The 16,038-nt window shown below is 49.4% G+C and overlaps 1 pseudogene; it reads left to right on the top strand.

The window, feature by feature from the left end:
* Positions 1 to 1,007: 1,007 nt before the first annotated feature.
* On the top strand, positions 1,008 to 1,213 carry LOC149456786 (U2 spliceosomal RNA; annotated as a pseudogene).
* Positions 1,214 to 16,038: the final 14,825 nt, after the last annotated feature.

Here is a 16,038-nt window from a genome sequence, read left to right as displayed (position 1 = left end):
GTCGGGCTAAAGTGTCGCTGGAGACATTATAGTCATGGCAAGCTCCTGAATCTTCCCGTTCTTCTGGTTATAAAAGCGCAATGAATACAAATTCTCTATGCAGATGTCATTCTCTTTGCAAACCAAACAACATTTTGCTATTATAATTTGGACAAATAGGCCAGTAAAAAGTTTCTTCTGCATAAAAGTGCAAGGCGACATAGCGGCATAAAATGTCGTCTCGTAAATAATTTTCTTTTTTTTTCATAAAATGGAATGGTTTAAACCGATGCCGGAGATGGTTTTACGGAACGAAGTTGCCAAGCTTGAAGGAAATTTGTGTCATAGAAGCCTTTAGGATAATTACCAAAATACTTGAACTTGACGCAGATGTGATAAGCCCTTAATGCTGAAATAAGATTTTTAATCAGGGAACAAGGGCATGCATTCCGACGCGGCAATAAGTATTTCAAGTGCAAGCGCTATAGCGACAAAATTATTACTTTGCTAGACACTTCGTTTAATGGGAGCATTTACAAACCTGATTTAAGTTGAGATTTCTGTTGTGTTTCTGTATTAGTATCTATCTTCCCCAACTATATTTTCACATGTTAAAATATATGCAAGAACAAACACTGAATATATTGCAGCTACCTGTTGTTGCCAACATTTCAAAAAAGTTTTTAGGGACACCTTTTTTCTGCGAGTCCAGAAAGCCACTGTAGGCAGAGCATGTACGTTAATTAGGGGCAGGGCATTCATTTAATATGGGGGTGGCTCCACAAGAAGCATATCATTAACATGTTAATTTTTTTCCTTCTGGCTACAGACTTTAAAGTTGAGGTTTCAGGAAGGAGCTGAAAGCCTGAGCCAGCCACTGCCTCCCCCTCTCCGGGGGAGGGGGGGGGGGGCAGAACACAAACCGGTGACTGACAGTCACCGCTCTCTGCCCACAGTGGTGGTGAGAACTCAACGATAAGTGGTCATGTGATCACCAAGTTCTCACCCTTAGAGCAGGCGAGGGACAGATCGCTTCTCGGCCTTTTGGCTAAGATCAAGTGTAGTATCGACCTTGCCTTTAGGGGTGTCCCGGCTTCCAGCTAGGACGTTGAGAAACACTTGCATCTATCCAAGCCATTTGGTCTGTGTGGGGTACCCTCTTCTCGGCCTTGTAGGATCGTCGATTAAATTCGGCTTCACCTACTTGCTGCTATTGGGTTTGAGGCTTAGCCCCCACACAGAACGAGTTTGTGTTCTTCCCCCCCCTTGTTCACTCTGCGTTACTACCTCCGGGCAGTAGACGCTCAATAGCCTTTTCAAAGGCTAAGCAAGCGAGAGTGAAGCCGCCGAGGAAGAAGAAGGAGAAGGAACCCGACCAAGATCTCTGGGAAGCCCTCCTGAGAACTCCTCTGTGACAAGATGGGGAAGAGAACGACCACCAAGAAGCCACAGAACGCGGCCACCGCCGCCCCCGCCAAGACCCCGGGAGAAGCCCCCTCCGCCTCCACCTCCACCCCAGACCGCTCCGGCCCTGCAGACGGTCTCCCTCCCTTGGAGCCCTAGATGAAGCAGACAGTCGTGCTGCGGCTGAAAGAGGTGGACGGCAGAATCCCGGAGATGACCCCGGAAGTCTTTGGCAAGAAAATGATCCTTGAACAAGGATTCAGCAAAGCGGAGACCCTGTCGGTGCAGTCATTCGTGAAAGGTTTGTTCCTTGTCACATTTGTCTCCCTACAGGTGTGCAGAAGGTACTGGGAGGCAGTGAAGACCGCTGGACCCGACTCCCTCTTCCGAAAGTTCGCTGCGAACTCTCCCATTCAAAGGGACGAAAGAAGGATCACGGTGTCCATGAGGAACCCCCACGTCCCCGGCAGAGACATAGCCACCTACCTCCAAAGGTTTTGTGTCGTGTTGAAGGACCCAGTCCGGATACTAGACACCAACGGCTTCTGGACTGGTAAGTGGGCTGTGTTTTGCAGGCTACTAAGAGATCGTCCCGCTGGAGATCTCCAACACCTGCAACAATGCTTCTCCCTGGGATCGTCATCAGGACTCCTACACTACCCAGACCTACCCCAGTCATGCCGCAAGTGCGGCCAGCCGGGGCACGAGGGTAAGGAATGCAGTGTGCTTTCTTGTAGGTTCTGTAGGTCTGCAGGTCACGAGACCAAGGACTGCCCAAGGTCCAGAACCTGCAACCTCTGTGGACGGTCCGAGCACGTCTACAGAGACTGCCCAGAAAGAAGCAGGACGTACGCCGGGGCCCTGAGCAAGGGCCCGGCCACCAAACCAACGCCACAAAAGCCTCCAAAGGACCCGGGTAAGAGGAACCCCCCCCAGGCCCCAGGTACCCCTGCCCCTGGCCCCCCTGGTCCCCCTGCCCCTGGCCCCCCTGCCCCTGGCCCCCCTGCCCCTGCCCCTGGCCCCCCCGCCCCTGGCCCCCCTGCCCCTGCCCTTGGTCCCCCTGCCCCCGGCCCCCCTGCCACCGGCCCCCCTGCCCCTGGTCCCCCTGCCCCGGGCCCCCCTGCCCCTGCCCCTGGTCCCTCTGCCCCTGCCCCCGGCCCCTCGGCCCCTGGTCCCCCTGCCCCTACCCCCCCTTGCCCCCCTGCCCCTGCCCCGGTCCCACCCCCCCGGACCTCTCCTCCCAGGAGGACTTCCCGCCCCTTCCCCCTGTCACCCCTGTCAGCAACTCTGCGGCGGGGTACAGGAAGCGGAAGAAGGAGCAGGCCAGCCCGGCGGCGGAGGACACCTCCTCTGCCACCAAGCGGCCTGCCGTCCTCCAGAATGCCGCAGGCCCCGACCCCGTGGGGGAGGACCTCGACACGCTGGAGGAAGAAGAGGTGGAGGAAGAGATGGCTCTGACCCAGTCGGAACCAGATCTCTCCACCGACTTCAATGAGGTCCTCAACGAGGTCCTCAATCAGATTGGTCTGGGCCAGGACACCTGTCAGGCTGCAGAGGTCACAGAGGTCGCCCCCCCTCCCCAGGGGAGGTAAGCACAGCCCCTGCCGACTAACTGTCCGATAGAGGAGGATGGGCGCAGCTCCAGCATGTACGCAAAACTCGACGCCACCTCGAAGCTGCTCCGGGAGATGATTGCAGAGGCCTCCCTGCGAGACGCAGTGGGATCCGTGGGGCGCGGTTCCGTGAACTACTCATGGAGCCGCCCCGATGGATCCGTGCGCTCCAGGATTGACTTTGTGCTCACCTCCAGGGCAGTCAGGCACCGCGGGTTCTCCATGGTTCCCTGCTTTTTCTCTGACCACAGGGCCATTCACTTTCAAGGTGATCTGGGAGAGGGCTTTGCCCCGGGCCCAGGCTCCTGGAAGCTGAATTGCACCCTGCTGGGCGATGAGGAACTGCTAGCGGAGCTCAGGGATATCTACGGTGCCTGGCGAGAGGAGAAGTCTTTCTTTCCTAAGGTCAGCGACTGGTGGGAGTTCGTGAAAGTCAAGCTGCGCAGCTTCTTTCAGGCCAGGGGACGCCAGCAAGTGTGTGCCAGGAGGAAGGAACTCAGGAGGCTACAGCGTCAGCTGCAGTCCCTGCAGGACCTTCATCACTGCGGCTGGGACGTGAGGCAAGACCTGGAGGACACCAAGAAGTGCTTGAAAAAGCACTTTGAGGAAGAATCCAGGCACATTGTCTTCCGTGCCAAGGTGGAGCATCTCGAGAAAGGTGAGAAGTGTAACTCTTTCTTTTTCAGGAAACTCCACTCAGGACACACACCCCTGTTGGAGCTGCGTGACAAGACTGGAACACTCCAGAAGGGGAAGGAGGCCGTGATGGAAGTGGTCAGCGACTACTACTCCGACCTCTACTCCCCTAAAGAAACAAACTCGGAAGCGGCCGACAGGTTCTTGTCAGGTATCTCTAACACTATTGATCCTGCAGGTTTGTCGGACAAACCTCCTTGACGTTGGAGGAGCTGCACTCTGCCGCTAAATCCTTTAGGCAAGGCAGGACCCCGGGCTGCGACGGTCTCCCAGCGGAGCTCTATGTAGCGCTGTGGGATCTCGTGGGCCCGGACCTGCTCGAGCTGTACGAGGAGATGGTGGTGGAGGGCAAGATGCCTCCTTCGTTGAGGGAGGGGATGATCACGATCCTGTACAAGCGTAAGGGGGAGAGATGTGACTTGAAAAATTGGCATCCCATCTCTCTTCTGAACGTGGACTACAAGATCCTCGCCAAGGTCATGGCGAACAGACTGAAGGCTGTCATCGGACAGATCATCAACCCGGATCAGACTTGTGGCATTCCTGGCCGCAGGATTGCGGACAGCCTAGCGCTTGTCCGGGACACGGTCCAATACATCAAGGACCGCCGTGTGCACGCGGCCCTGGTCAGTCTTGATCAGGAGAAGGCCTTTGACCGTGTCTCCCATGGGTTTATGTGCAGAGCCCTGCGCAGGTTTGGTCTCGGGGAAATGTTTTGTTCATATGTTGACATCATGTATAATGACATCTGTAGTTCCGTGCAGGTGAACGGCTGGAAGACTGACCCCTTCCCGGTTCTCTCCGGGGTCAGACAAGGCTGTCCTCTCTCACCTCTGCTTTTTGTTTGCTGTATAGAGCTCTTCGCCGAATGCATCAGACGGAATCCAGAGATCGGGGGAATCACCGCACCGGGACCAGACAGACGGGAAGTGAAGTGCTCGCTCTACATGGACGACGTGACGGTGTTCTGTGCCAACCAGCGCTCCATCGACCTGCTCGTCCAGACCTGCGAGGACTTCGGCCAAGCTTCGGGGGCAAAGGTCAACTGCGGGAAGTCGGAAGTCATGCTCTTCGGAAAGTGGTTCCTGCCTTCTTCTGCATCCATGCCCTTTGGCATCAAGACAGACTTCATGAAGATTTTGGGAGTTTGGTTTGGTGCCGAGGGCGCAGCCCTGAAGTCTTGGGAGGAGAGACTGGCCAAGATGCGCCAAAAGTTTGGACTCTGGAGCCTCAGAGACCTCACCATCGAAGGGAAGACACTGGTACTCCGCAGCGAGATTCTCCCTGTGTTGCAGTACCTCGCCCAGGCCTGGCCCCCCCGGGTCAACACCTGCAAGGCCATCACCAGGGCGGTGTTTCACTTCATCTGGGGCTCCAAGATGGACAGAGTGAAGCGGGCAGTCATGTTCAAGGAACCCCTCAAGGGCGGTAAGGGCGTGCCCGACATCGCCACCCAGCTGAGGGTGTTCTTTGCTTGCAACTGCGTCCGCAGAACTTTGCCAAGACGGACTACGGACTCTGGCGGGAACGCAATGTCTCGCTTCTTCCTGTTGCCTCTCTGGAGGTCCCTGGGGTGGGACACTTGGGATAGTTCCATCCCCTACAACTGGGACACTCCTTGGTTCTACTTGGATACCTTCAAGTTCATCAGGGAGCAAGGGCTGCAGGGAGTCAAGCCGGACTTGTGGAAGCCAAAGACGATCTACAAGCTCATCCGAGCCAGCGACATTTTGGAGTCGGTTCCAGGCCTGCCTTCAGACACCTGCAAGGTGGTCTGTAGGAATGTTTCTTCCAACATCCTCACCAACAGGCACAAAGACCTGGCATGGATGGCTATCCAGGGGGGACTGCCTCTCAGGACATTTATGCATGCCAGGAACCTGAGCAGATACAGACACTGCCCCTTCTGCATCATCCATGAGGAAACGTCTTATCACGTTTTCTGGGAGTGCTCCTTTGCTCAGGCCCTGTTGGGGGCCCTGGAACCTGAACTCAAGGACTTTGTGCCACAGACAGCCATCACTCACTTTGGGGTGTTGAATGGACTATTCTGTGGAACTTTCTCTTTGGAGGACATTGACGGCGCCTGGCGGGTGCTGTGCTGTTTTAAGGACGCTTTATGGTGCGCCAGAAAGCGCCTCATCCACCAGCGGGAGAGGATGTCCATTGAGGACTGCCGCAGACTGATCCTCAGTCTGCTCAGAGACTATTCCTTGTTGGACTTTAAGGAGGAAGAGGACGTCTGAAGATTTCCCCCTTCCCCCTACTCCCCCTTGCGTGTCTTTGTCCCTTCAATAAAGCTTCGGGCCTGTGTTTCCCCCTTCCCTCCCCTTCCCCCCCCCCACACACCCGATGCCTATTGTTGATAGTGTTTTTTTTCAGTTATCGTTTTCGTGCATGACATAGTGACTAGGAAATGTATAGTGTATTAGGATGCTACAGTATTTGGGGTAAGCGGCGTCATGCATGACGTGGTGATCCGGGGGATTCATCCTCTGTGCACATCACGTCAGGCATCATACCGCTGAGCGAATGTATTTATTTGCCTGAATGTATTTATCGAATGTTTGGAACTGTATTGCTATGTGGTGCGCTGCGTCGCAGTACAGGGTGAGATGTACCCCGATTACACGTAACATGTTGTTTTTGATGCTTCTGCAATAAAAGTATCTTTTCAATCAAAAAAATCTGTTCTTATCAGTGTCCAGTGGGGGTGCTCCCGACCATTCTAGTTTACGGGGATGGTTGTTGTATAGTACCCTCACTGGTATGATGGGGGTCCGGAAGGCTAGTACCGGAGGGACAGAAACCAGGGAGCGCCATGATTCGTTCTGGGGCCTTGGGAGTAATTCCTCTGGGGAGACCGGAAAGACCCAGTACCTCCTGATCTGAACATGCTACCTTGGTCTGGCCGGAGGCTGGGGACGCAAAAAGTCCGCAAACTCAGTGCCCCCTGGGGAAGACGCTCTCAGGGGTGTCACTAGTAACACTTGGGTGTGGGACCCCACGGTGTGAAGATGACACATGGCCACTGTTTTTCACTTCTTTTTGCACAGCGCCCTAAGGACCAGGTCTTTTGGCTAAGTCCGGGGCAATTTTTGCTACAGGCCTCAGGGCCTGGTCTGTGCACTATTAGGCACGGTACCACTTTTTTATTTTCTATTTATTTACCACTCCCACGTTTTGTCACTTTTTCTGTTCTTATGTGTGTGTTTTTCACGGATGGAGGGTGTGGGTCCTCGGGCCTTACCTGAAGTCTAGGGGGAGGATGTGTGGCCATACGGTTCCTTCCTCCCCTGATCCCTAGGGGGTTTTCTCTTCGGAAGAACCCCCTCGCCTAGTACTGGATGTCCGGCTTCGGCTGGGCATAAGGAACGGTGGTCCACCAGGCCTTTTGGCCAGGAGGACCAAATGGGAACCTTGTCCCTGTCAGGAGCTTCGTGCCCCGGGGGATCAGGCGAACGGTCCAACCCTTTCGGGGGTAGGACAAACACACCCCTAAGTGCACGTTTTTCGTGTGGTGTTTTGCACTTGCACTTTTTTGCGGACACTTACGGGTTTTTTCGATATAGTTGCACGTTTGCGGACTTAAAAAAAAAAAAAAAATCTGTTCTTATCAGTGTCCAGTGGGGGTGCTCCCGGCCATTCTAGCTTTGCGGGGATGGCTGTTGTATTGTACCCTCACTGGTATGATGGGGGTCTGGACGGCTAGTACCGGGGGGACAGAAACCGGGACACCCACGAGTTAAGCTGGGGTCCTGGGAGTAATTCCCCCGAGGAGACCGGAAGGACCCAGTACCTCCTGATTTGGACGGATCTACCTGGTCTGGCCAGGGGCTGAGAAGGCAGAAAGTCTGCAAACTCAGTGCCCCCTGAGTAGACGCCCTCAGGGGTGCCACTAGTAACACCTGGGTGTGGGACCCCACTGTGTGAAGATGGCACAAGGTCACTGTTTTTACACTCTTTTTGCACAGCGCCCTAAGGACCAGGCCTTTTGGCTAAGTTCAGGGCAATTTTTGCTACAGGCCTCAGGGCCTGGTCTGTGCACAATTTGGCACGGTACCACTTTTTTATTTTCTATTTATTTAATTTAATCACTCCCACGGTTTGTCACTTTTTTCTGCTTTTGTGTGTGTTTTTCACAGGATGGAGGGTGTGGGTCCTCGGGCCTTCCCTGAAGTCTAGGGGGAGGATGTGTGGTCTTTTGGTTCCTTCCTCCCCTGATCCCTAGGGGGTTTTCTCTCCGGGAGAGCCCCCTGACCAAGTACTGGATGTCTGGCTTTGGCTGGACATAAGGAACGGTGGTCCACCAGGCCTTTTGACCAGGAGGACCAAATGGGAACCTTGTCCCTGTCAGGAGCTTCGTGCCCCGGGGGATCAGGGTAGTGGTCCATCCCCTTTGGGGGAAGGACAAAGCACACCCCTAAGTGCACTTTTTCGTGTGGTGTTTTGCACTTGCACTTTTTTTGTGAACACTTACGGGTTTTTCATTATAGTTGCACGTTTGCGGACTTAAAGAAAAAAAAAAAAAAAATCGGACCAAAGTTGCATCCACCTAGGTAAGTATAATTTGGAAGAAATAAAAGAAGCATACTTCTCTTTTAACCCTTTAATCTAGTCATTAAAGGGTCAATCATGCATCTTCACCATCTGCTAGCAAATAAATAGTTAATCGTACATTTCTAGCAATGAAAGGTAGAGTTAATCATGCATGAGCAACCTTCAGGGATCTATTAGTAATCTACACTTGAATATGCTTTCTGGGCCACCATAGCACATTTCTCCGACTGCTCTCTCACCTCTCTGAAGCCTGACTGAGCTTCTCAGACATGTTCCCCTCACCACAAGGTAGAACGGGTGTGATCATCAGAGCCGGCCACATCCCCTCGCCCAATCACTGCGACCCGTTCAGCAGACTCAATCTCAGAGATATTATCAAAGGAGTAAGTCCCCAATAGCCGCCTAATCATTGCTGGGGGAAGAAGGTGGGGGAGGGATCTGTTCCCAGCATGTGTTCACGGATACCCCACCCAGCAGTACTGTGGTGAACACACAGAGCTTCTGCTTTCCCCAAATATCTCTGATTCTTGACTTTCCGCTATCAGCCTTGATTTCTGCGATGGAGCCCGGGACAAGGTTGTGTCGGGCAGGGCTTGAAAATCAGCAAGTATCCCGGACAAATCGGGACAGTAGGCAATTATGCATACCATTTCTTAAATGTGGTGGCTACCTTGGTTTTACTTTATTTTCACCTGGCGATCTTGTCAGTAACACCCTACTTATCCTAAGATGAGAATGTTCACTTACACTCTTCAAAACAAAACAGTACAAAACACCCACCCACCCCTTCCTCTTCCACAAACTGAAAATGCTAATCAATCAATTTTTAATATTTAAAGCAAACTCTCTCAACCATCCATGTCTCCATGCTTATTTTTTTGAGAAATCACCTTGAACCCCCCCCCTTATATTTTTATCCATCTTGAGTAAGGGCAATTGATTTGTGTAGCATTTACCTCCTGGAATGCATTTGCCCTTAGATCAGGCATGCAGGCAGGAGGACATGTTTGGCTGAGAAAGACCCTTCTTCCCTCCTCAAGATGAAAGAAAACAAAATGTTAATGAAGACTCCTGGGATGTGTGACATAATTTTAGCCTAGGTCAGAAACCAGGAAGCAACTTAAGAAATAAATAAAGTTTAGTGATAAGAAATGACGCCATTGTCTTTTTAATTTCTTGTATTATGGTTAGTAAAGGAGTTGGGATTCCTTATTCAAAAATTGTGCGAAAAGCACCTGCGAATGACTGGTTATTCAAAGTGAACAGGAATTTGATTTTCACACGATTGGATAATAAGTAAATATTCACATACTTTTTGAGTAAAGATTCACCACTGCTTTTAGTACATCCGCCTCATTTTGTGTACCTGATCTGAAGCACCTATGGTGCCATCCTTCTCTAGACATCATGGGTGATTTACAACAGCATTGCCTTCAGAAGCCTTCAGTTGTACTCCAAGTGTCAGAGAAGTCCTTTGTAATGTGCACAGGCATGTGCAGGAATGAGCATGGCCATGCGTACACATGCAGGAGCATGTCCACAGTCAATGTTGGCACTTGATGGCCTGTTCAAAGGATGCCTTAATCCAGTGTCCATGCTGATGTATGCTGTGCCTTGATTGCCGTGTATGATTCCTGATACTGACCCAACTTGCTGCTGACCTGATCTTGGTTTCTGCTTGAATCGCTGCTTACAAGTCCCTGACCTCGATTCTGTCCATGATCTTGCCTCTGTTTACTATTCTATATTTTGTTGCCTGCTCTTTGGTGACCTTGGTTTCCCTCTAATTGTGGCTCCACACTATTACTGAGTGCCTGCACCAGCTGCACTTGGCCTTGGCTCCAGTCCTTCTTGTGTGTTCCTGTCGGGGAGCATAAGTGGACTCTGTCTTCTGAATCTACAGTGCAACCAGAGTTACCCTTTAACCTTTGTTGGTTCTTCTTGCTGTGCTACTGTTCCTGACCAAATGATATACTGGACCTGCACCTCCAGTCCAAGGCTCTACTATCCACATCTACCGGAACTTGTGTTCCTCCTATCCCTTGGCACCTTCTGTCTCACTTCCAGTAGAGTGCGGGCTGGAGATACAAGAGAGGCCAACCTCAGTATGCTAGCAGGTATGTGACACCAGGTCTCCTATCCCTTGGCACCATTCCAGTAGAGTGTGGGCTGGAGATACAAGAGAGGCCAACCTCAGTAGGGTCCAGGGAGACCAGATATAGTGAATTCAGGGTCCGGGGAGACCAGATATAGTGAATGCAGGGTCCTGGGAGAACAGATATAGTGAATGCAGGGTCCGGGGAGACCAGATATAGTGAGTGCAGGGTCCGGGGAGACCAGATATAGTGAATGCAGGGTTCAGGGAGACCAGATATAGTGAATGCAGGGTCCGGGGAGACCAGATATAGTGAATGCAGGGTCTGGGGAGACCATATATAGTGAATGCAGGGTCTGGGGAGACCAGATATAGTGGATGCAGGGTCCGAGGAGACCAGATATACTGAATGCAAGGTTTACTAACACTTTCAGTAAATAGCTGAAAAGCCATCAATGTGCATGCGTGGGTAAATGTTGATGCAATAAAGCATCAGCAGTATGACCTCATAAGCCATTGCTTGAATGGCAAGCTGTACGCGGCACAGCCGGCTCCCCTGGAGTAGGAAGGAAAGCACCGGGAGATTTACACTAGGAATATAAAGCGCCTATTTTAGTCCCTGTGTATAAACCCTTTGTAATATTTATAATAAAGCAAATGTTTAAACTGTGGGACCCAATTTGATTTTGACATTCACCCTTTTGGAGAGGGCAAACCATTGATTCCCATCATCAAACTCGCTCCATCTCATGCACTAACCACATATTCAACATCCTGCAAATCCTCTTTGCGTTCACCCTCTCCACCGGGGCACTATTTATCTTCCTTGAACGTGCGGGCTAAATGCGAATGAATGACTGGAGTCTGCTGGAGAATATAGACAAGCCTTGAGTCTACAGGCACCTACTCCTTTTAAATACGCTCCTAAATCTACTTTAATTTTACTTCAAATAAAAACAAATGCCTTTCCCGTCATCTATTTGTAAAGTAGCCCACAAGGGAACAATCAAGTAAAAAAAAAAAATCATTTCACAAAGAAATAATTCTGATATTCATTATGATGTAGCAGAACATTTTAATCATTGTACATCAGAGAATAACCTTTTGTACATCAATTTGAAACCCATAATCTTCCTATGAAAATACAGAAGGTAATTAGAAAAACTGAATATTAATTGTTCTACAACGCATTGATTTTTCTGAAAGGTCATCAGCTGGATTATTAAGACTTTTAAGATGTATTTGAAATATAAAACTTCTCTTTTTTTCCGGAACCTTGTACAATGAATCCAACAATAGTTCAGTATTGCGGCATGGAAGAGATCATTGAAGTGTCCTCTGAAAGCCTTTATTAATTCTTGTGTAGCCAAGCAACATGGTGAAAAAAAATATGTTAGCGGATTGTCGATCTGGCTTAGTTATGGCAAAAATATGTCCTTATTTTCCTTTTCTCTTGAACCCAGATGATGTCTGCAGGCAGTGGTGCATTAACAGGGGCAGCAGAGGTACAAGGTCCTACATGACCCATAGCCCTGAGAGGGCTCCAGGCTGTTGAAATGTAACTTCACCTTTGAGTAAATATTCAGTGATTAAAGCTCCAGCAAACCAGTTAAATACACAGGTGAAATACATATAAGGGAGATGGTTTACCTACCAAATGATTTGTATTTCTATCCATCCAGTCCTAAGATTTAAACAGCTCTGCTACATAGCACAGTCCTGTCTGGTGGGGTAGAAACATGGTCACATTGTGTACTTTAGGGGTTGTAAAGGCATGAGGTTTATTTATTTACCTTCATGAATTCTGTGGATGAGGGTAAAAAAACCTTTTGTGTGTGCCTCTCGCCAATACTTACTTAAGCCCGCTCTTAACCCAGCAATATGCACGAGAGCAGCAGCTTTCCTGATTCTCTCCCTCCTTACTGGGTCAAAGACAGCAGTGGAAGCCATTGGCTTCGGCTGCACTCAATCACAGCCAGTAAGAAGGGATCGGGGGGGTGGGGCTGAGCTGAGGTCTGTGTGCCAATGGACACACAGAGCCAGCCTGAGAGTGAGCATGCACGAATGCCCCCACAACAAACAGCTTGCTCATGGGGCATGCCACGGGAGGACCCAAGAAGAGGAGGATTGACGCTGCTCTGTGCAGAACCATTGCACAGAACAAGTAAGTGTAGCATGTTAGCTTTTAAAAGATACAAAAGGTACATTTTTTTTAAATAGCAAAGTCCACCTTTTGCAAAAAAAAAAAGAAAAGAAGAAAAGAAATCCATCTATATGATGCTAAAAAATGAGTTTTTTTTTTTTTTTTAAATTGAAATCTGCAAAGCATTGCAAGCTTGATCCCTGGACTGCAAGTGCAAGGTTCTGGCTCTTGCAGACTATTCCTCCAGCTGCAGGTCCATACAGAGTTCCAAACCATCAATGATCTCCATACTTGTGCTGCATTGAGAGTGAGTTCCTCTGCTGTGATGGAAGATGGGAATTGTAGTTTTTTTGTTTACAGTTTGCAGTGAATGAATGACAAAGCTGGGCAGGTGGAGCCACGCACAGTCACGCCAAGTTCAAATAATGGCAGAAGCTGGCAGGGAGAAAAATTCTTGGATTCTGTAAGAGGGGAAAGGGTTGGCAGTTTGGGGTGGGGATCTGTACACTGTGACCATACTTGATGTTACACCTGAAAAGTGCAAAGCATTGTGGAACCATGCACAGTCACGGAAAATTCAAATATTGGCAGGAGCAGGCACGTAGAAAACCCCCTGGATTATGTAAGAGGGGAAAGCGTTGGCAGTTTGGTGATGGGGTCGGCACACTGTGACAATGTTACATAGTTAGTCTGGCTGAAAAAAGGCAAAAGTCCATCCAGTTCAACCATGAAACAAAAAAGAAAAAAAGTTATAATCCTACACCCAGAGTTGATCCAGAGGAAGGCAAAAAACCAGCAAAGCATGATCCAATTTGCTCTTGCAGGGGAAAAAAATTCCTTCCTGATCCCCCGAGAGGCAATCGGATATTCCCTGGATTAACTTTACCTATAAATATTAGTATCCAGTTATATTCTGTGTATCTAGGAAAGAATCCAGGACTTTTTTAAAGCAATCCACTAAGCTGGCCAGAACCAACTCTTGAGGAAGTCTATTCCACATTTTCACAACTCTTACTGTGAAGAAACCTTTCTTTCATGGTACATGGTACACCCTAAAAAGGGAAAAACATTGTGGAATCATGCACAGCCACTCCAAATTCAAATAATGGCAGGGGCCAGCAGGGACAAAAACCCTTGGATTCTGTAAGGGGGGAAAGGGTTGGCGATTTGTGGATGGGGGCTGCACAATGTGCCAGTGTTTAATGGTACACACTAAAAATGGAAATGCACTGTGGAACCATGCATGGTCATGCCAAATTCAAATAATAGCAGGGCCAGCATGGAGAAAAAAGCCCTGGATTCTGTAAGAGGGGGGAGGGTTGGCGGTTTGGGGGTGGGGAGTTGCACACTGTGACCATGTTTTATCTTACACCCTAAATAGGCGTAACATGAAACATGATCAGAAATGTGGACTTATCTTTTTAGTGATCATTACAAGCCATGTCCCTCCCCCAAACTGCAGCTGGACAGTGAAAGGAAAAACAGCAGACTGATGAGCTCACTGCTTCACCCTAAAAAATTAGCCTTTCTTCTCCAAACATTTTACACCTGAAACTGTGGAGGATCCTGAAGGAGTTTATCTTGCACATAGTCTTTTTATACATGGATATTGTAAGTATCAGTATGTACGATTATAATTCATCAATAGGGAGACATATAGATCCATATGAGTTAAAAATGTTGTGGGGGCACCCCCAAAATCCATACCAAACCCTTATCCGAACATACAGCCCGGAAGGTCAGAAAAGGGGGGGGGGGATGAGCGAGCACCACGCTCCTCCTGAACTGTACCAGAACACATGCTATCAACATGGGGAGGGGTGCTTTGAGGCAGGAGGGGCTCCCCCCAAAGCACCTTGTCCCCATGTTGATAGGGAAAAGGGCCTCTTCCCCACAACTGTGGCCGGTAGCTGTGGGGGTTTGCGGGTGGGGGACTTATCGGAATCTGGAAGCCCCCTTTAACAAGGGGACCCCCAGATCCCGGCCCCCCTCCTATGTGAATGAGTAGGGGGTACATGATATCACTACTCATTCACAAGAAAAAAATGTAGTGTAAAAAATGACAGTAGACAGTTTTCTTTACAAGTCCTTTATTAAAAACAATAATAAAAAAATGTCCCCCCAAAGTAGATCCAATATCAGTCACGATGCCCGCTGCCACTGTCGACCGGAAAATAGAAAATAAAATGCTCTGCTCTCGATGCTGGCTCCCGTTGTCTGACAGCTGTGATGACAGTTCTTAAATACTGTGATGACGTCACAAGGGGGTGGGGTTACCACCTGTGGTCAGGTTCATTGCTTAGCCAATCACAATGCACTGTCAGGGCGCAGTGCATTGAGAGGCACGGCACACGAACAGCCCACCAAACGCCCTTACCGTTCATGTGTTTGATGTTTGAATTGAACTAACGTTCGACTCAGACATATAACCCATCACTATTGTTAGCTAAGAACAGGAAAAGCAGGCTACAATTCGCACAGGCTCACCAAAATTGGACAAAAGAAGATTGGAAAAATGTTGCCTAGTCTGATGAGTCTCGATTTCAGCTGCAACTTTCAGATGGTAGGGTCAGAATTTGACGTAAACAACATGAAAACATGGATCCATCCTACCTTGTATCAATGGTTCAGGCTGGTGGTGGTGGTGTAATGGTGGTGTAACTTAAACAACATGAAAGCATGGATCCATCCTGCCTTGTATCAATGGTTCAGGCTGGTGGTGGTGGTGTAATGGTGGTGTAATGGTGGTGTAACTTAAACAACATGAAAGCGTGGATCCATCCTGCCTTGTATCAATGGTTCAGGCTGGTGGTGGTGGTGGTGTAATGGTGGTGTAACGTAAACAACATGAAAGCATGGATCCATCCTGCCTTGCATCAATGGTTCAGGCTGGTGGTGGTGGTGGTGTAATGGTGGTGTAAGGGTGTGGGAGATATTTTCTTGGCACACTTTGGGCCCCTTAATACTAATTAAGCTTTGTTTAAATGCCACGGCCTACCTGAGTATTGTTGTTGACCATGTCCATCCCTTTATGACTACAGTGTACCCATCATCTGATCGTTACTTCCAGCAGGATAATGCACCATGTCACAAAGCTCCAATTATCTCAGACTGCTTTCTTGAACATGACAATGAGTTCACTGTACTCCAATGGCCTCCACAGTCACGGATCTCAATCCAATAGAGCACCTTTGGGATGTGGTGGAATGGGAGATTCGCATCATGGATGTACAGCCAACAAATCTGCAGCAACTGCATGATGCTATCATGTCAATATGGAACAAAATCTCTCAGGAATGTTTCCAAAACCTTGTTGAATCTATGTCATGAAGAATAAGGGCAGTACCTAATAAAGTGGCCGGTGAGTGTATATACCATACCTGGCCAATGCCCCCGCAAGCTGGAAATCACTGAAGTAGACATCTGAAGTGATCTTCTCTTGCTTTCAGGTTCCATGCCAAGTGGCTGCCCTGCTGCACTCTGGACACAGGAGGTTGGCTGCTTGGCTTGGGTGCCATTCAGAGAAAGGTCTGCATTTTATGAATTAT

This window comes from Staurois parvus, unplaced genomic scaffold (assembly GCF_062004578.1).
Source record: "Staurois parvus isolate SC_StPar_1 unplaced genomic scaffold, SC_StPar_1.0 ptg000347l, whole genome shotgun sequence".
Lineage (NCBI taxonomy): Eukaryota > Metazoa > Chordata > Amphibia > Anura > Ranidae > Staurois > Staurois parvus.
Note: the sequence above shows the minus strand (reverse complement) of the source record. Positions and strands in the feature narration are given on the sequence as shown.